Source organism: Dermacentor silvarum, chromosome 2 (assembly GCF_013339745.2).
Source record: "Dermacentor silvarum isolate Dsil-2018 chromosome 2, BIME_Dsil_1.4, whole genome shotgun sequence".
Classification (NCBI taxonomy): domain Eukaryota; kingdom Metazoa; phylum Arthropoda; class Arachnida; order Ixodida; family Ixodidae; genus Dermacentor; species Dermacentor silvarum.
In genome coordinates this window covers 238,735,223-238,755,875 of record NC_051155.1, presented here as the reverse complement: position 1 = coordinate 238,755,875, position 20,653 = coordinate 238,735,223, and the positions used below count along the sequence as shown (strand labels likewise).

The 20,653-nt window shown below is 47.2% G+C and overlaps 1 protein-coding gene across 1 annotated transcript in view; it reads left to right on the top strand.

Moving 5' to 3' along the window:
* Positions 1 to 228: 228 nt before the first annotated feature.
* LOC119442945 (dnaJ homolog subfamily B member 6) overlaps positions 229 to 20,653 on the top strand; it is a 117,613-nt gene continuing 97,188 nt past the window's right edge. The window contains exon 1 of the mRNA XM_049662468.1: positions 229 to 337. The gene's annotated coding sequence lies outside the window, so the exon portion shown is untranslated. The remainder of the gene's footprint in view (positions 338 to 20,653) is intronic.

The window sequence follows — 20,653 nt, the reverse complement described above, 5'->3', positions numbered from 1 at the left end:
TAATCTATTCATATATCATAACAGTGACGACACGGCAGTAGACCCAGTGCGGAATAACACCTTGAAAAGACCGCTGTCATACTAAACCATTATAAATACGTAATCCCACGCTCGTCAGCTTGCGTTTTGTTTCCTATTCTTCTCTTTGTTTTTATTTCTCTCTCTCTCTATGTCTCCCCTCCCCCCTCGGTTTTAGCGCGGACTTGAACGCTGCACTTTTTCCAACAGATTCAGTGTGACCTGTGGTGAGCTGCCATTTCTGAGGGATCCGAGCCGCCGTATCTTGACCCGGCAAGAGATCTATACGGTGCCTGCGTCACCTACGAGCCTTCGCCACGTGAGTTCACGTTTGGTAATATATATAGTATACGAATGGCATCCGTGCGGCAGCGCTATATGCACACAAAACCACAGAGCCATGCTTTAGCGCATTGAACTTGCACATCTATACTGTTTAAAAAAAGAAAACGAACGTAAACATGGTGTGCGTGTTCGCTGACCTTGTTGTTACCACAACGTGCTCCGCATGCTCTTTGGGACAGGGCATGCGCAAAGCATGCGCAGAACTAATTAATCTTGGCGCTTTCGGACATATTGAAGGAGGTTACTTAAAGAACGCTGTTTTGTGACACGCTCGATCGTCGTCCAGACAGCAAAGTAAAGGGTGAGTAATCAATACTACACTTCTGAATTAATGCGACGCAATTCCTGTGATTGAACGCGAACGACAGATTCCTCCAGTGCCGAATAACGAGTCATATCAAATTTGGCCTGTAATTGTGCTGTATGAGTCCCGTCCTTGATGCAAATCACTGCGTTGGAAGTATAAGGTCGCTGAAGTGGACAAGTTCCGTTCGGTCTTTTTCTTTTTTCTTAGCCATAGCAATATAGACACAAATAATTGATTGATTCCTTTTATTGATTAGAATGATGACAATGTGGCCCCTTGCTGACAAGGGAACGAAATAAAATAAAACACGCACACTCACACACGCACACACGCATGCACACACGCACGTACGCGCGCACGCGCGCGCGAACTTGTTAGGTGCAGTTGTTCTAGAGCATTGTTTCATTCGTTTGCCCCTATTTTCTCTGGTGTCTTATGGTAGGGCATGATCGAAATACAGTGACTCACCCTAAAATGACTACATAAGCAGTTGGAAAGTCGCCTGAGAAAGCTGGAATTTCGAAAATATTCGTAGTAAATTAAAGTAACTTTACATATAAAAGGCAGTTTTAAGGATACCGTTCAATTTTCATCGTAATTTGAAACGTGTCCGGATGGTTCACGGTAGAACATGAGACTCCTAAAACTGCTAATCTCGGGGCTTAATCTCGAGGCTTGGGAAACTTAAGAGGAAAAGTGGGGGAGGGGAGATGTTTATAATGGCACGCATGTATCAAATGTACTCGTGTGTGCGAGTGGTCTTGCAGACGCCGTCGAGGTGTTTCTTTAGGTGGGGAGTTGTTGACGAGGTGCGTCGTTCTCTTAGCAATTGCTTCATACAAGTCAGTTAACCTGCGTTTTATTGCGATAGCAATTATATCGACACTCCAAGCGGATTTCTGTCGTCGACGTCGCCGTCATCGTCGCCGTGAGGTTCCGTGTAAAGTCCAAGGGCGATAAAATCGTTGCCGCGCGCTGTGTGTGCGCGTGAAAGCACACGAAGGACGCACAGCTTTCGCGAGGAGCGAACGCACGGCGGAGAGCAAGCTCGACGTCTTCCGTTTCGCGAAAGGCCGTGGGGGGAGGGGGGTGACGTTGTGCTGCGGCACCAAATGCATATCTTGCGACCGGGCGCAAAGGGAACTGTGATCTCCCACGCCAATTGAGGAAAGCGGGAAGGCAGCGCGGGAGGGAGGGGGTTTGGCTTCTACTCTGCCAGCAACTTCGTACTTGTACTTTTCGCGGCTGCAGGCTGTCGCGCGCACCGTATCTTGAAAGCGATCTCTACACGGCTCTTACCTTTGTATGCGCTGAGCTTTCGCCGCTCAGTTCCCGTTGAAGCGATAGACCGCACGTATACCTTCATTCGCTGCTGCTGGCGCGCTTGCCCACGCCAGCGTTTTGACAGTGGTTGTCTGCGGTCATCGAGTGTGATCAATTCATGTTTGCTTGTGCACTCTGACACCATACTTGTTAATTCAGTTAGTAAGCGAATGTGTCCAAGTTTATACAGCCGATAAAACTGCTATCCTTACTCCGTATAGTTCTCTACTAATTTGCTATCGCAATTGATGCTTCGACTTTCGGGCGAAATTGCGACTTTTTATTGTGTCTATTTTTCGGGATTTGTGCAATGCAGTGCATTAAAATCTTGGACACATGAAACAAAAGGAATAAAAGGAAGGCCACGAAGAGAGAAGCACGGACGCGTAAGCGGAAACGTCCTTGCGCATTTCGTTGCCGCTTTGACTTTTTTTTTTTCGCACAATATCGTATGCCTGCGCGGTTCTCGAGGAAACGTTTTATTCGGCCGTGTCTAAGAAATTTGTGGAATGGTGAATCCACGACTTGCGCGCACGTCTGCCCGGTGTTATGCTTTCACGGTCGAGTCGTGAAACAGATGTCGTTGTCCCCTCTTAACTCGTCCTCGTCGCTAAAGCCTCTTTTTTTTTTCGGAATTAAGCAAAACGCTGCGCTATGCAGCATCTACACACTTGCTGGCACTATGCTGTATAGAGTTGGCAAGTGTTAGTTAAAACGCAAGTGCGCAGGCTATTTGTAAGGTTCCTCGATTTGACGTCTCAAAAAAAAAAAAAAAAAGAAGAAGAAGAAGAAGGACGACGGTATGATACACTGAGCTGCTTGTTTGGTCGTTGCGATGATCTCGTCACGTATGATGTGACCAAAGCATCCTCTAATAATAATTTCGGTTAGGTTATTAGATTCAGTTTGTATTCTTTAAGTACACTCAATGGGTTAGAGATAACATACAAACGAGGGTCCTAATGTCAAAGACTGCAACGGGACCCTGGGTTAACCATAACAATGTAGAGGCGTGTGAAAGACGATCAAGATAGGTAAAACAAACACAATCGCGTAAAATACAACATAGAAAAAAAATTTAAATGAAATACAATTGTCAGTATAAAATCCTATAGTTGATAAAAATACTGCCAATACATCATGAATTGAGAATCATCAATTGAGTTTTGTTAGGATTTATAATTATTGGGAAAACGCCATGCAAGAATCTGTTCATGCTCATTGTTTAATTTAAAGAGTAAGGTTGTTAAAAATTTGTCACACAAAGGGATGGTAGTATCGTCTGCTTATAGTATGCAATGTGCAGTCTTAAGACACGTGGGTAAATCATTAATATGAATGGAGAATAGTAAGGGACCTAGTATGAAGCCTTTTGTTACACCTTGATTAATATAAATTAATTAATAGTTAACAAACAGATTGTACTGGATGCCTATATAGCGAGGTTGTTACGAAAGACTCGAATCATATCGCAAGGACTTCGCAGAATATTTAATTTGAGTTTTCGCATGGACAATGTTTTATCGCGCCAGATATCTTATACAGTTGAAGCACTCTTTTTTCCCCGGCCTGGCGTTATCAGCGTGGAGGGTATATGTAAGCTTTCATCAACCTGACTGATGCCAAAGGCAGGCGTTCTCACAGAGACAGAACCGAGGATATACTTGTACCAATACCACGTCATAGGCAAAACACCCATAACCGAGTACACCCACTAAGCGTACTTCACGCCTTCATCTCATCGCGACGATGGGCTATACAACTTGTGAACTGCATATATAGTTACGTCCTCCCGTCGCTGAAAGAAGCCCTTTGTCCAGGAGCCAGCGCCTAGCTCATTCCACAGTGTCGTGACGTCATCATCTGCTCTACATCTGCTGATTATAATTGCTTGCCTGGCACGGAGCGCACGCTAGGGGGTGAAGGGGAGGGTCTGCATCTTCGCCGCCGACTTTAAAAGACGCTTCCCCAAGTCGCAGATCCTCCTGCATGCTTGTTCCGCGCGTGCCGGCGCATCTGCTGCCAAAAGCCTTTACCAAGTAGCGAATGCGTCAAAGTGCATCCCCCGTCGTAAACGGTGCAAAAACTAAAAGCAACCTGGGAAGCAGCGCAGTTCTGTGCGAGGAAGAGGAGGAAGAGGGCTGCCGGAGGCGCAAGCCCGGCGCTGCTCTATTCTGGGGCGGCCACACCGCTGGAGCGGGGCTAAAAATTTCGCGCGCGGCCGCCGCTACAGCAAGCGCGAGCGAGGGACGATGCCGCGCGGCACTGTATAGCGCGCTGAATATAAAGCCGAAACTCTGCTGACGGCCTTGCGCTGTATTCGTCGCCCCGCTCGCGTTAGACACCGTGGCGGCGTCGGCCTGCGGAAACGCCTCTCCAACGCCGTTCGTCCTCGGCCTCCGATGAAGCGCGCGCTTCGCTCTTTCTCCCGACGCATCATCGGGCTTTGCTTGTTTTCCGGGCCTTGCATGCTGGCGCGGAGATTCCGCTCCTACGAAGGCTGAGAGCGGCGCGCGCGCCCGTCTCGAAGCGTATCTTCTTCGCACCTGCGCCTCTGAGAATCAGTGAGCAGAGGCGGGAAAAGTTTCATCGTATTTCTGGCGCGCGCTTTTGTTCTTAGATTATGGGTGGGACATCGCGGGTTAGTTGCGTTAGCGTGCGAAGCGAAAAGAGGAAAGAAAACGGAGACAGGCGCTGTCTTGATGACGCACGCGTTATTGCACACGGTTCGTCCTTGGAGTCGAGTGTAATTAACCTTCCGTGGCAGCTCAGGGATGCGGGTGTTACCGACCTATACCTGCGAGCATGGTCTTACCAGAATATTGTAAATATTAGGTCCGTGACCAACTCCCCCCGTGTGGCATACCTTAAGATGTCAAAGAAAGAATATCGAATGACTTCAAACAGCGATAAACTTATGACAGTAAGAATGCAAAGCGCACTTGTTGAAGATACTTTCTTTCTTTCTTTCTTTCTTTCTTTCTTTCTTTCTTTCTTTCTTTCTTTCTTTCTTTCTTTCTTTCTTTCTTTCTTTCTTTCTTTCTTTCTTTCTTTCTTTCTTTCTCTTTTATTCGAGACAATTTCATACTTCCGCAGAATAAACGTCGTCAAAAAAAAAAAGTGCTGTTTTACTAGTGTATGCTTGTTTGATTCGTGACTGTGTCTTTTTTGTTGTTGTGCGTGTATATCGCACTGAAAAATAAAATTTTCAATCAGTTGTAAAATGTATTTTTGCAGTAAGCAGCATACAATGTTGTAACAAAAATAGGTGGCCAGAGGAAAAAGCTGCACGTACGTAGCTTGACTAGGAACTAGCGATCCGTAGAGCATCAATTAAATTAAATTAAATTAAATTAAATTAAATTAAATTAAATTATGGGGTTTTTCGCGCCAATGCCACCAGCTGATTATGAGGCATGCCGTAGTGGGAGACTGCGGTTAATGTGAACCACCTGGGGTTAATTATTTAACGTGCACCTAAATCTAAATACACGGTTTTTTTTTCTGAATTTCCGTAGAGCATCAATAATATAGCTCAGCTGTAAGACTAACCACCCCGTAGAACATCAATAACGCGGCGATTAGTCTTACATCTGAGCTATAGAAACATGTCATCAACTGGCCGCATCAACTAGCCGCTCGAGGCAAAGTGCCTCGAGCGGCCAGTTGCGCGGCAATTTTGAGTATATTCGCGGGCTTCTTTCACGCTCGGAAAAACACTTTTATGTTGCACGTATTGAGCACCAGAAAGCTGTATCGGGAGTTTCTCATATTACTCTACAATTTTCTCATTGACACTTTTCGTCTAACTATAATAATTGAGAAGTTGATTAATTAATTATCACTAATTATCTAATTAGGGTGAATACAAAAATAGTCTGAGTATCTCCAAGCGACGGCAAACAATATTACCTTGATTCCATTTAGCTAAGTACAATTTGCATATTTTTAAAGTTTGGCCCAAATTAACTGAAACACCCCGTATTGATGAAGACGCAGCAACATGGCCATATTTTGCTATGACCCATAGCCTCATTTTCAGGCCCTTTCCCATGTTGCATCGTTTATTTGCATTCTTTTGCCAAAGAGTCACAGAAACAAGTGTGTTTCTGTATTACTTTATTCATGCACCGGTACATCAATCGTTTGATGTATAGTAAAGAGGGAGACAGACACAAAAATGTAGAAAGGCAGCGAGGTTTACCAGAACGGAAATCCGGGTTGCTACCCTACACTGAGAAAAGGGGGAGGTATAAAGATAGGAAAGTAACAGAGAGAGAGGTACAGAAGGGGGCGCAGACACAGAATCACCACCTGATCGAGATCACCGCACCTATACTATCAATGCATTGGATCACGTGAAGCACTTGATGTAGTACGTTCAGTGGGCATACGGGGGGAACTTCATAAGGTGGTATACTATAGCGTTGTACCTCTTCTCCTTGTGCTCGCCTTCATCTGTCTTGGTAGCGACAGAGCCGCTCACGCTGCGTTTAACCCGGTGGCAGGTTCATCCCCGTACTTTAAAAGGAGTCACATGGGCGGAGCTATTGCGGCACGCCTTTGCAAGTCTATGCATCCCACTGTGGCTATATATATAAATGATTATATATATATATATATATATATATATATATATATATATATATATATATATATATATATAAAATCATTTTCGTCTATCACATGTATACTCTAAAAGAACAACCATCGTCAAACGCGATATATACATGTATTTCTCAAATGTTTTTAAATTGTGATTCGTGCGCAAGCCTTTGGCCTAGTTTCCTCGGCGCCGTTAAGAAGATAGGCAACCTTTTACGGCATCGATGTGGTCGCTCGCCAAAGAGGCGCGCGACACTTTGCCTTGAGGGCGAGGCGTGTTGCGTTTGTGCGTGCTGCACTGCAGCAGCGTGTCGCGCCTTGTCGACCGCCCGTCAGGCTGCGGAGAAGCGGGTGCGTGTGGGAAGCGTTGCGACCGCCTGCTCGCTGGCATGGGCGAAAGAGATCTGGGCGCGGCACGCGCATAGACCCCAGCATGCAGGCCTGCGGGCCTTTGCTTCGGTGATGCTTTCCTCCGATGGCGACCTCCGATGAAGCGTCCCTTCGCGGCGGGCTCGAATTAACGCGTAGGCTAAGACGAGCTCGGTGAGACCAAAGCGGAGCGCAGGGGAGCGCCTGAGACAGCCCGGGGTCCTAAATGTGGAGGACCCTTGACCCCGTCGTTCGAGAATTGATGCGTCCGCGGCGGGTGCCAGAAGTTCTCTTATAGACGTGTCCCTATACGCGACCAGCTTTCCGAGACCGCTATGATTTTTACGAGAAAGGACAGAAAGAAATGTACTTTAATGACGTTAGCCTAGCGAGATTCCTGACACACGCCACTTCAGATATAATGATGATGAAAGAAACTAGAAGCCACCAGAGGCTATACTGAGATCGGCTGCTTGGCGGTGTGGCTGCGCCCCTTTACACGCCAGCAACAGTGTACAGATACTCTTTTACACACGTACGTAACTGCTTTGATGCCGCCCATATACACGGAAAATGAATGCAATGAAAATATAGGCCTTTCAAGAAATATAAAGAGCGGAGATGGCATTAACATATAAATGCAACCTAATTCACATGAAGAAATGTCGCAGCGCTTTTCTGGACACAGATGATTTCTTTAATGCAGATAAAAAACTAGCTGGCGTGCTGGTTGCCGCCAAGACCTTGGATTCGACCTGCAGCCGTTTTTAACGTATGCACATCCGTCCGTCCGTCCGTTCGTCACTTCATGGGAGGAGACAGACACAGGACACGGCTGTGTTCCGCCGCGTTCGATCACCGACCATTGTTTATAGAAGTGCAACTGTCGTGAAGTGATTGCTGGAGTAAAAATATTCGCTGGAAGAAGGGAGGCTAGCAGTAGACGAGACCAGAGGTTGAATGCTGAATAGATTTGAGCCGCCGCTACTTATCGGCGACACAACATACGTTTATTGTTCTATGTGGTCACACTTGAATCATATATGTATACATGATCCTATATAAGGCATATTTTACTTTCTGAAATAGCAAAAACGCTTGACTCCACGCGCATCAACCAACGCGTGCGCAGCTAGTACTGATCAATAAGGGATCCCAAAAGTCGTGAGTGATTTTTTGCCTGAAAAGTAAACATATACCAAGCATAATTTCTCGCCTGAATATCTTGTATTGTGGAACACTTAAACGTTCGAAGTGCACGCTGAGCCGCTGCATATGCCCTCTTGAATGCAAATTTGGGTCTTTCCTGCAACATTGCTCTCGGAGATATATGTAATCACAAGTACAGCCAGCAACAAAAGTTCAGGGGACACGATATTCGCGTAATTCCCGCAGCCTGGGAACATATATTCTCTCATCAAAAGTTTCAACCTGTAGTAATTCTTGTGACCTAAACGGTGATCCATTAAATTAGGCGCGTCATGCCTTAACAGAGCACAAATGCACTTAGCCATCAAACCCGCGTCCCGTAATCTTTTGTGGCTGTCTGCACGTCCGGCAAAGCTATTTCATTGTCTGATAATCTAGGTCGAGCGGCCACGTAACTGTACACTGGTTCGTCGCTTCCTGAAGGTTTCGCCTCACGCTCTATTACGGCCTCTGCCGAACGCTCCACCGATATTTTAGGACGACAAGTCCAGCGCCAAAACCGCGTCTCCGTGCCACCAGCTGGACGCCGGCCCATCGACCGTGACGAAACACGTCCACGATTGGCGGGATTGGCTTCTTTTCGCTGCAGTCTCGCTGGCCGCTCGCACACATCGTCGTCTCGCGCGGCTATGCGATGCATTTCCTCCCGCGTTCCGCACCAGTTGCCTCGTCGCCTTGCTTGTAACGGGCCCGGCAGCGTGCGTATTATCACGCCTTTCGTCTCTCGCGGATACGGCCTCGCGCGCGCGCGCATTTTGATTGCCGCGTTGCCTTTAATGACACTCGCGCGCAGCACAGCCGTGCAATCGCACATCGCGGAACCGCGACCTGCTCATCCGAGAAAAGCCGTGGCGAATATATTCAGGCTATACATGCGAGGCGATTGCCGCGGCTTTCCGACCCGCTTTTAAATCTATACGCATCGCGCGTCCCCGGCCGACCTCGTTTCGTTTGAGAACATGTATTATATAGTACTACCAGTACTACTATACTACGCGCTGTGCAGCGTGCGAAATAAGTGCGGAGGCTGTCTGGCATGTTGTGGTCACTTTCTGTCGTTCCTGTGGCAGAGCGTGCCATCATCGGCAGCGGGCATGCCGTTTCGAGATTCGGAGCTCCAGCAGTGACTGCGCTTGCCATGACGCCCGGCGATCCTCTGGGGCCGCGGTGTGAAGGCGCTAATGGAGCGTCGTTGCCGACTTATGTTTGCCGCGAACTAATAGCATGGAACGGAAAGACAGCTTGTGTATCCTTCACGGCGCCTGATCACGCGAAATGATCCATAGGAACGAGGCCCGTATTCAGAAAAAGCTCTTAAACTAGAATTGTTCTTGAGAGAAAACTTCAGCCAATCATGATGCTATATATATCATAGCGATGGTGGCTGGCCAATGGAAAAGAGCACACACGAACACAAAGCTTTGCGAAGTCGGCCCGAGGTTTCTAGAGGAAGCGCAATCACATTGCTGCGCTTGGCAGGCATGCACGACAGCTGATATGCGCTGTAGTTGAAACTTTAGAAAGAAAGAAAGAAAGAAAGAAAGAAAGAAAGAAAGAAAGAAAGAAAGAAAGAAAGAAAGAAAGAAAGAAAGAAAGAAAGAAAGAAAGAAAGAAAGAAAGAAAGAAAGAAAGAAAGAAAGAAAGAAAGAAAGAAATCTAGCGAGATGATTAAAATAGCGGCCCCCGTAAGAGTAACTTTTCTGCGAATAGTTTTACGCTCAAGACATCCGTGTAGCTTATATGATCCAACATACAGGCTTGTCAAAAGATACCCAACAGCTTCCAACACTGGTCGCACCGAAACAGCGCTGCATAGCCTTATAGGAGACAGGACAAGAGCAAAACGAGTATGAACGAACAGGAACACCAGGCAGCACCTGACCACGGTGGTGTGCACATGCGCCAAGCAACATCAGAGTGCACTGGTGTGTACAATATAGGAAACACCAGACTGTTCTCCTGTTTCCACTATAATATATGTATAAATGGACGCCAGATTAATTCGGATGTATTTTATAACTACTCTAGTACATTGGGCATTAACTTTGCGTATTGGTTTGCTTTCAGAACCTATAGTTTCGTTTTTTTTTAAACACATAACTGTTATTTCCTGAAAATTCAAATTCGTGTGCGCGTGCAGGTATGTATCACATTATGCGCTTCCGCTGTGCCTCTACATTTAGGCCACGTGATCAGTTAGCGGCTGAATCAGGCGCCTTCTCTCGCAGCTGGCACCCGTGCTTTCTAGCTTTGTTTTTTAAATGGTGAATAAGCGGAAAGAAAAGTCACCGTCACAGCTGCCTCTCTCTCTCTCTCTTCTGATATATATATATATATATATATATATATATATATATATATATATATATATATATATACACATACACGTTGCGGATAATTGCAGCTGGGCGCACGTTTCGCTGGCACCAAGCTTCACTCGAACTTGGCGTTGGCGGTAGACACGACATTCGTTATTGCGAGGCGGTTAAGATAACAAGTTTAAAAGCCTCAGCCCGCATTACGGCGGGACGAAACGCAGTGCCGTCAAGACGGCTGGACCACGGTCGTCGAAGCGGGACGTCTGCCGTGCCCATGAGTCGGGACCTGGCTGCTTTGGTTTAAAGACATGCACATGTCATTTTTCAAGTTACCGAAGCAGTCGCGTTGGACCGCGTGCAGCAGAGCCCCTGTGTGACACTGCCACGTACATCTCCGAGGCGACAGAGCGTGAAGACAGTTTCTAGTCTAGTCTTTTCTTTTTTTAATCTCTTGCTGCCTGGAAGGCCGACCACGACGCCTGTTTGGTGTAACTCCTTTAGTTACACTGATAAAAATAGCGAGGAAGTAAGTGATGAATCAGCTGCCTTGGTGCACACCTTGAGCGCAGCGATCCCTCTTGGTTATCTGCCGTCGCCCACCGAGCGGCACTCTCGTCCCCTCCGGCAAAGGCGTTGCGACACAATATATATAGTCTAAACGCAAGGTAATCGTCTCTCTGTATAAGCTTTACTTTTCGCTTCCGCCCTACTTACATTTTTTCCCCCAACGTCTAAGTCCCGGTATAGGCCTCGCTTGTTGCAGAAAATAACAACACCAAAAAGATAACATTTTTGTTACGCACCCCTATCGATATCGCTATAATTATAAAACACCGGCTATTCGAATGCTTTTTTAAAAGACCGGCTAAGGTGTCATTCGCGTCATTACCATCCTCTTTTCTTTTTTTTTTTTTTGCAGGCAATTAATTTCTGTTTCTGAAAACAAAAAGAAAAAGCAGATCCAACGCATATGTTAGAGTCTATGTGATGCGAACCTTTAGTGAAGCGGTTGATTAAATGTTATGCAATTAACGGCGATGCGTACAGTTGTGTTTCCTTTCATCCTGTGTAACCTGTAATCTTAGGGAAAGTGGATGTTTATCCACCACAAAGGTCGCAATTAACTTTATTGTGCATGCAATATTTTTATGTTTGAGCACTGCATCGTTCACAAACTATGCCGAAACGCGAATTCCAATTCAGGCGGATGCGTAGTGTGAGACGTATATATACACGGGGATATCACAAGGACGAACGCGATGCATTATATGCTCGTCGAGGCAAGTGATGTGCAAAGTGATGGACCAGTTGGACAACTGTCCCCTATCAGAACTGGAAGCTCTGGGTCAGTGCTCCCAAAGAACATCCGCGCAGAAGGCCTTATCCGCGCTACTATGGTTCCTGCGGTCTACGGGCCTTCACGATGGACTTTAAGAAAGCCGCCTCCTACCGGTATACAGTGTACGTGGTTTGTTTGTGCTCGTCTCTCTCTCTCTCTCCCTCCCCCTTCCACTCTCTTTCTCTTTTCATCCCCCTACTCCTTCCCCCCATGCAGGGTGGCCTACCGCAACTACATCTGGTTAACCTCCCTGCCTTTCTATGCATACTTTCTATCTTGTCGAGGGAAAAATAGCCAGGATTGGCCATGAACGGGCACACACCCAGCGGCAAGTACCGAATGGTCAAATCAGAGAAAATAAAGTAACTGAAAGAGTCCGGTAAATGTAATTAAACATTCCATTAACAGATCGGTGCGCTTCAGGGGTGCCTGTAAGCCGACATTCTATGTCCAGGTTTTATAGGAAGTTGTTGTTGTTGTGTTATTATTATTATTATTATTATTATTATTATTATTATTATTATTATTATTATTATTATTATTATTATTATTATTATTATTACTACTATTACTTACGAGGAACAGAGGTTTGCGTGCTTGTTCAGCATACAAGGGTTAGATAAGCCTGTTCACTGCATGGTACTTTCATTCGGCGCACATATAACTTTTGTATATAAAACCACAAATATATCCGCGAAGATAGCGACAGACCCAACAGCAGCCAGGCAGCCACGCCAACCCCGGGAAAGCCAATCAGAAATCCGCTACGCGGAGATATACTTTCATGTATAAAGGAATGATTGTCATTCACCTGAGAGCAGCGCGAAGCTATATGGAAGACGGAAGCCAGGGGCCGAATATTAAGTAAGGTATCTTTTCTTTCGATTCTATTCATTTTCTATATGTCATCGCAGCCAGTGGCCAATATCAGCGATGACGAAGACGTGACATCATTTCAGCCATTGACGATCAAAGAACAAAAAGAACGGAAAACGGGGAAAAAATTGCACAATACGGCCCCAGGTCTTCGTACCCGCTTCCGTGAATGGTATACGAAAGCAGCATGACATACGTGTACTTATGTGACCATGTCTGCATATTTCCTTTTAGATATCGCTTTTTTTTTGTAGAGGATTTCTTGGCTTAATCGCAGCGTTAATCGAAACATCTGTTTCATTGTTCATCAGTTTATTTCACAGCGCAATTTCTCCTGATGAATGTCAACGTCTTGAGGAACACCAGCAGTAAGTAAGGGTCGCTCAACGGTGGCGCACATGTTCCTAAACAGTGTGCAACATTTCGAGATGTGTATAAGAGCTGCACGCTTTCGCCGAATCTGTTGAAACTCGAGGCGTGTATGATGTTTCAGGTCGGCGCTTTGCCCCGTGGCACCATCGGTAAACTACATACATGTGCTTCATAAAAACTCTCTGTTTCAGCCAGGTGCCGGTATTTGCCGGTCTTTGCCTACATATTTCGCAATGCATTTGGCGCGACAGGCCCGGCGACGTGATGCGCCCAGCTTTCTGCACTGCCGTCTTCCAGCACTGATCGCTCTCCTCTTCTTTGCGCCTTTGAATTGCTCTCTCGCCTTTCTTTCTCTCATGCAGCAATGACATCTTAATCAACATCGTTGGTTCATGTAGTTGTTGCTGTCGTCGATGTCCGCTGAGCTCGGGGCTCCTTTCTCATTCACACGGTCTAAATGAGGACGTGGTCTCATATATGCTGGACTCGTATTCGTCCCCCTTCGGTTTCGCATCGCCGACGCCGCGATAAGGCTTGCGTCCAGGAGCGAACTGTGTTGCATTGTCGCGGAGTGCCGACGGCGGCGTACTATGGAATCGCGGTTACAATTGTCCCGTGCCAGAGTGGGCTATTCGGACATTGTAAATTGGAGTCAACAGCTTCGATATAATCGGTAGTATCTGTTGTCGTCAGTCGCGCCGAAGATGCTTCCTATTGTAATCCTGGGCAGCTATAGTTTTCGTATATAGCTTCATCACTTTGTTTCCCCGTTGCAATCTCTTCAGTTGCAAATGAAATTCCTACGTCATCGTGCTGCTCGTACACGCCATTATTTCGTGCTCTTTCCCACTAGCTGTACCTCTGGTAAGACTGAGCGTTTTGTATTGCTGCGGTGAGGTCGTAGAAGAAACGGTGAAATAGCTAGAGTGACGGTGCAGCGCAACGCGCATGATATTCTCCATGCAAAGAAGAGATCGCCTCACTCAGGATTGCATGAAAAGTACCAGAGATGAACGGCGAGAAATCGATGTGCTAAGAGCTTATGCTCTCCACGTCTTTCTCGTTTTCTCCGCGTGTGTGAATTCTAGCTCACGTGAATCCAGCCAGCAGAGACGCGAAACCGAGCAAGGGAGCTCAGGGTCGACTGCCAGCGAGCACCATGCAACGCGAATTCATCGCAGCAGCGCCGTGGATACGAAGCTGCGATCGTAACGCGTCGGCGACGGGGAAACGCTGCAGCAACGTTTCCCGCCGCCCTTGGCCGGCTAGCCAGAGGCCCTTTCGCCGTTTCAGCGAGCGTTGTAAGAAGTCGGCGAAAGACGAGTGCCTTGCGCTGCGCAAAGCATTTCCGCGCTCAAGTGCGAAGGCTGTGACCCGCGGCAGCCGACCAACTTCAAACAGGGCAAAAAGAAAAGACAAACGGGGCCCGGGCGAAAAGAAAGAATGCACGCACTAAGCCACGGAGAGCAGACAAACGCGATGAAGGCGCCGACGGGCTGCACTTCTCCGACTCGACGACGTGAAACGACGCACAAAAGATGTCAGACTCGCTGCAGGCGCGCTTCGTCGTCGTGAGAAGCGCGCGCGCGCCCGATTCTTTTCTCCTGTGTGACGCACCTGGGCGCAGCTATAACAACGGCACGTTCTCCTCCTCTTCCTCCAGCATCACCCCCCCCCCCCCCCCCGCCTTCATTCTCGTCTATGTGGAAGACCCGAAATGAGATCTCTTTCTGTTCTTTTGTTCGCCAGTCGACCTACAGCGCGCACGTATAAAGCATTCACATCTCGCGCTTGTCGCCGGCGGGGCGTTCTGCCTGCATAGCTATAGCTCGGCCTCGTGCGGTTGCAGTTTTCACTCGTGTAGGGCGCACGACCATATAGTGTATGGGGGCTGTGTCCCATATGACGTTATACTATTGTGCGCTGAATGCGCGACCACGTAGCCGTACGCGTGCCAGCGCTGATCATTGACCTTGTTCCGGGCTGCAATCTCAAACCCCGCACCTGAAGAAGCGCTTTTTTTCTTTTCTCTGTTGTTTCGCACTGAATCGTTCCTTTAGTGTATACGCCGCCTCCCTCAGGTCAGGGAGGAGGAATTTGCAGAAGCTATAGCACAGAGTCGTGCGATATTGTGCACTTCAGTCTTCTTGGCAGAAGAAGTGATGATGCGAATCAGGAATGGCTCTCTCTCTCTCTCTCTCTCTCAGCGTCAACCGCTGTTCATTGGAGATGGCGCATGAGACCAGGAGAGGTTCCTCGACTTAGTCATAAACAGCGCGCGCCTGTCCATAAATATGACAGCGTTCGCAAACATGGACCGTTAATAGCCACAGGGATGAATAATCCAAACACTCATCGCTCCTCGAATTATCATTAATTGCACTTCAACATGCTCACTGTCCCCTTATCCGAAAACAGTATACTACTATGTTGAAACGCCTCTTGTCTGAGCCTCCTTTCTTAAAATTAAGTGGCAGGCCTTCAAAAAAAGAAAAAGAAACATTTGTGGAGGTATTTATGCTTCAGGTTGCAGGGATTGAGGGATTATGACGTGTGCCCCTAACTCTGCCCATAAGAATGCTTAATAGGCGATCGGCATGAGCGTTTCATTTTTACCATAAGATTGGGGGGGAGTCTAGACTATGTGGGGATTTGCAAGGCCAAGAAAAAAACTGAAAAACAAGAACATGCGGCATGTAAACACGGGCTGTACACGTGTTATACCTATACAACTACGCTCTCCTTACAACACTCCTCTCGTGACATGCATAATAAATATTCGCCATGACATCCGCGAATTATCCGCTCCGCCACTTGCGCCTGAAAGTGCGACATTGCCTGAGTCGATGTGGCAAGAACCGCGCGCATGTATAGCGTGCATATTACAGGTATAGTGCACTTTTAGGTCATGCTTGGGGTAGGTGATGAAGCGGTTTTTCTTTAGAAATCTTCAGGTGGCAGGTTGAAGCTATAGACCGGTCGTGCGTCCTTAAGGGAACAATAAATAGCAAAAATGAAGAAACCTGGTCAAGTATTTTTCGAAGAGCTTTAGTTTACTTGGCAAGAAAAGGCCGGTTACCAGCGGAGAAAATGGGGGAAATTGAATTTCAGATGCGAGCCGCAGCGTCAATTCGTTACTGTGACTATGTGGACTTCAAGATATTCCTGCGTTTCTGGACCAGCTTGTCGCAGAAAAATTTTCTCATGAGTCTCCTTGTTGACTATTCGGTTCATTTAGAATGTCATGTAGTTCTTGTTCATCGATAAGCTGTTACATAGTGCCGAACTGACACTTTCCAATCTGTGACGTCCTGACAGGCTAGTGTGTGGACTTCAAGGTGCAGTCGCTAGCAATCTTTTTGTTCTTACGCTTGTGGCGCATGCTTATGTGACTGACGTTACTGGTATTGCAGAAATAAAGTTAAACACTCCCGTGTAACGTGACATCTCTCTTTAGTGTCCCATTTAAAAACGTGTTCGCGTTGAATGCTATATCACCACGTGAACTTGAGTGTAGGCAGAGTCTTTCATTGTTTCGTTGTCCATGAGCGTTCTCCGTAACGCTATGGTAGAGCATGATTCGCTGTCCAAAGCGGATGCTATGCGGCGCAGCTCTTTGCGGAAGAACAAAGGAACGACAAAGACAAAAAGAAATTGAAGCCCGAACAACGCAAGTCACCAGCGAGCCTACTTGTGAGCCCCTTCCGGGGCTGCTTGTTTTGCGTGTCTCCTAGCCACCGTCGTGTTCTCCTTGCTTGCGGTCACCTTGTCCGTCCGCCGCGAATACACAACCACCAAGCGAGGCGGCTCGACTTGCGCAGCCCGATTCCCCTTCCCGGCAGGTCTCGCCGCCGAGCGTGACGAATCGGCGCAAACTAAACAGCGTCTAGCTTCCCGGAGAACTCGCGACGCAGAGTCGTTGGGCCGGCTTCTCCGGTGACATCTTTGCCACTCCTACCGCGCATCATAGGGCAAAGCTGTCTTGGCAGCTTTCGTCTATAATATAAGAAATAAAAATTGAGGCTCATTGCATAACAACTAGATACAAAGGACAGTGCGATAGCAAGCTTAGGTTTTCTTGCACACAGATTCACTGATGTAGCATTTGACTACTACGTGCTGCTGCTCATCAATCGCCGCTTCAAGTGCATGCACGTCAAAGGTATACACGTTGACGTCGAGGTTGTGCTAGCAAGCAAGGAGACACGGATACCACACGCCTTGACAAACACTCGGTGTTTGTCAAGGCGCGTCCGATTAATCGGTGCACACTTCTGCGTCTTGCTGCGCCTAGCTTTTGTTTCGTTGTGAGTATGGAATTAGACATATCACAGACAAGAGGCTTCAGACCTAAATGACACGAGACATGTGCAAACGCTCGACATAGCTTGCTATCGCAAAATATTGCATGATTAAACATCTCGTAGACACATAAAACACACAAGAGGCTTAACCCGCAGCGGCGGCTCAGCGGGTTGCGCTGCTTAAGCACGAGGTCGCGGTATCAAATCCCGGCCTCGGCGGCCGCATTTCCATGGAGGAGAAATGAAAAAAAAAAAATGAAAAAAAAAAAACGCCCGTGTCCCGTGCATTAGGGGCACGTTAACGATCTCCTGGTGGTCAAAATTAATTCGGAGCCCCTCACTACAGCGTGCCTCATAATCAAATCGTGGTTCTGGCACGTAACACGCCAGAATTCAAATTCAGTACAAGAGGCTTCAGACAAGATGCTTCATGCAGAAGTACCAACGCTATAAGTATAGCTTGCGCAAGTAAAGAAAAATGCGCCGGACGTCCCAGTGCGGAGAGAGAGAAACATTTATTATGGAATCTTTCGGAGTCTTAGTGGTGGAGTTGTCCAGATGAAGCGACTTTCTAATGCGCTCAATCAGGAGGCTATATACGCCATGTTCGTCATCCGTGTTCAGGGCGAGTGAGTCGTTCGCTCCTGAAGGTCTGGTTGGGAAGGTAAAAAAAAAAAAAAATGTCTCGTAGTGTAGGTTCTGAATGTGAGAGTGAAGCTACATCTGCTGACACAATCTCACCCCTGAAATGAGAAAGCCGGATCGGCCCGAAAACGTCGGATTCTCCGTTAAAGAATAATTGTAGGCTTCCCTGTTTTCAAATTTAGTTCGCTGCTGCTTTTGTGTTGCTGGCAGTGAGAGAAGTGGGGACATCCAGGGAACTTGTGGTGTATAACGTGAGTCTCGAGAAGAGACTTAATTGTGGCATATGTTCTGCTTAACAAGTGCGATAGGGATTGTGCCACAAGTGCCACCTTTTCTTGGAAGTTTTGGAGCCATTGTTTCCTTGCGGTTGGCTTTCGTGTTGAGCCATATGCAGCGGCGGATGGGTTGTATCAAGGGCGACTACAGCGAATAATTGCACGGGACGGGCCATTGTAAATATTCCTTTTTTTTTTTTGCGTCATCTCCTGCTTCCACCCTGTTCAGAACAGTGCGCGCTCTAGTGTGTAGCACACAATCTCGAAGCACTAATACTCGAAGACTGGTCCAGACCGTGTCTAACACAGGATGATTTTTAACGCGTTGCTCTACGTTTGTGGGTGCACTGATTTTGTTTCTCTTTTTATTTGTCACTCCTCCTATCACCTTTAATTCCATTTACCTCCTTTCCCCACCCCAGGGTAGCCAGCTGGGATTTACAATAGCTAACCTTCCCGTCTTTCCCTCTCTTTTTCTTTCTCCTTTAAGCACAGATTCCAAGTGACCGCACGGTGACGTCTGTCCGCGGAGGTTGATGTTGCCCAATGCTTAATAGTGATAGGACACACGGACAAGCTTCGTGCCTTTATACGTGCTTGACGCTTGCTCTGCGCATTCATCGCAAGTTACACGCGCTGCCAAAAAGCGCATTGTAGCTCATAACCCTTAACCGTGGACTTTAATGCCAGTCAGTTTAAGAAGTGCATTTTTACACAAACTGGGAATTCTCAAAAAGGGCGTGTATACCAATGTGAAGCTATACTTTGTCGCTGAAACCATGCGTGTATCCATGTTATCAGGTTCCAACAAATCTGATAACGTCGCATAAGCATCCGATTGCTGTAAACTTGAGTCGCCCGTGAATGTTCTGCGTTTGAGTTTAGTTGAGTACCTCCGATAAAATGTGCGCCTGGAACCAATTTGTCGTGTACGCGCGTGTAGGTTTCTTCGCGCGCGGCGTAAGGCAGGCCTCTTGGGGAAACAACATCAGGAACGCCAATGCATTTCTCGGTGCCCATTTGTAGACAGACACCTCAAAAGTCGCATATTAGGGCAAATAATATGTAGGATAGCTAACCAGTTAACTGTTCGAGTTACAGAAGAATCGGTCCCAGGAGAAGGGAAGCGCAATCGAGTGCGACAGAGAACTTGGTGGTGTGATGAACATAGGACATTTGTAAGCATAAGATGGGGCCATGAAGCTGACGCAAGACAGCTAGAAATAATTGGAGATCGCTGGGAGAGGCCTTCGTCCTGCAGTACTCATAGATATCATCATCATCATCATCATCATCATCATCATCATCATCATCATCATCACTTCCAGTTAATCTTAGAGTTCCGAAATATTGACGTACCTTGAGCCCCGGTTAGCTTCAAATCCACAATTATACACTGACATGTTCTCTTATGGAATGGACTACCTGTTAATTAACAGAATGTGGTTAATTAGTTGATTCACAGTGTGATTTGTCCGCCAAATTAATGTTCGCATCTTCACATTTTTCGTGTCAAGAGGCAGAATGGCACTATACCCGCAGGAGGCCGTTTGTAAACATTGAATGAAATAAAAGAAAAACAGTGGGGCTGTGGCTTCACAAGCATACGCGCAGTGGTGATAATCTTGTCCAAATATCAGCCTACGGGACGATTTTTAAAAATAGCATGGCGACTTGACATAGCAGCAGACCCCTGCGCCATTATGTTTTCGATCGCCTCCTGTCACTCCGTCGACGATGCAGCTGCGATATCAAAGGTCACGCCTGTCCGTTATTACAGAGGGCGATAGAACTGATACATCGAAGTCACCCGAACAGCGGGCTTCCGGGGCGTAACGCGAGCGTCCGCGAGGGCAGGTCACTGGAGTGCGTCATATGGCGGACAGCGGACCGCCAGACGCGCCATTCCAAGCGGACAACATTGTCGGTGCATTCTATCGACGACCGCTTTGGCGTTTTGTTCTTTGTCTGGTTCCTTTTTTTTTTTTTCTTCAGTGCTTCGATGGCGTAGCGGACCAGTGTACGGCGATGCATGAAGGACGGGTTTGTGTGGAGGTCGAGAGCTCACTGCAGGAGGCCGCATCGGATGCCGTCACCGGTCCTAGCTGCCGGGTCGGTTTGACGCAGCGCGGATCGATGAATGGCAATGCGACGCATTACGGCAATGCACTTTGTCTCGCATATTCCGTGCAGGACTAGACAAATCTTGTGCGAGGAGTGGTGACCGGCTTCGATATAATCGCGTGGTGCTTACATCTGATAACTGCGAGTGTTTGCTGCTAGAATCATGTGCAGTATGCAGGTCACTTTAGAGAGAGAACTGTGGAACCTTGTTAAGTAATCGTGAG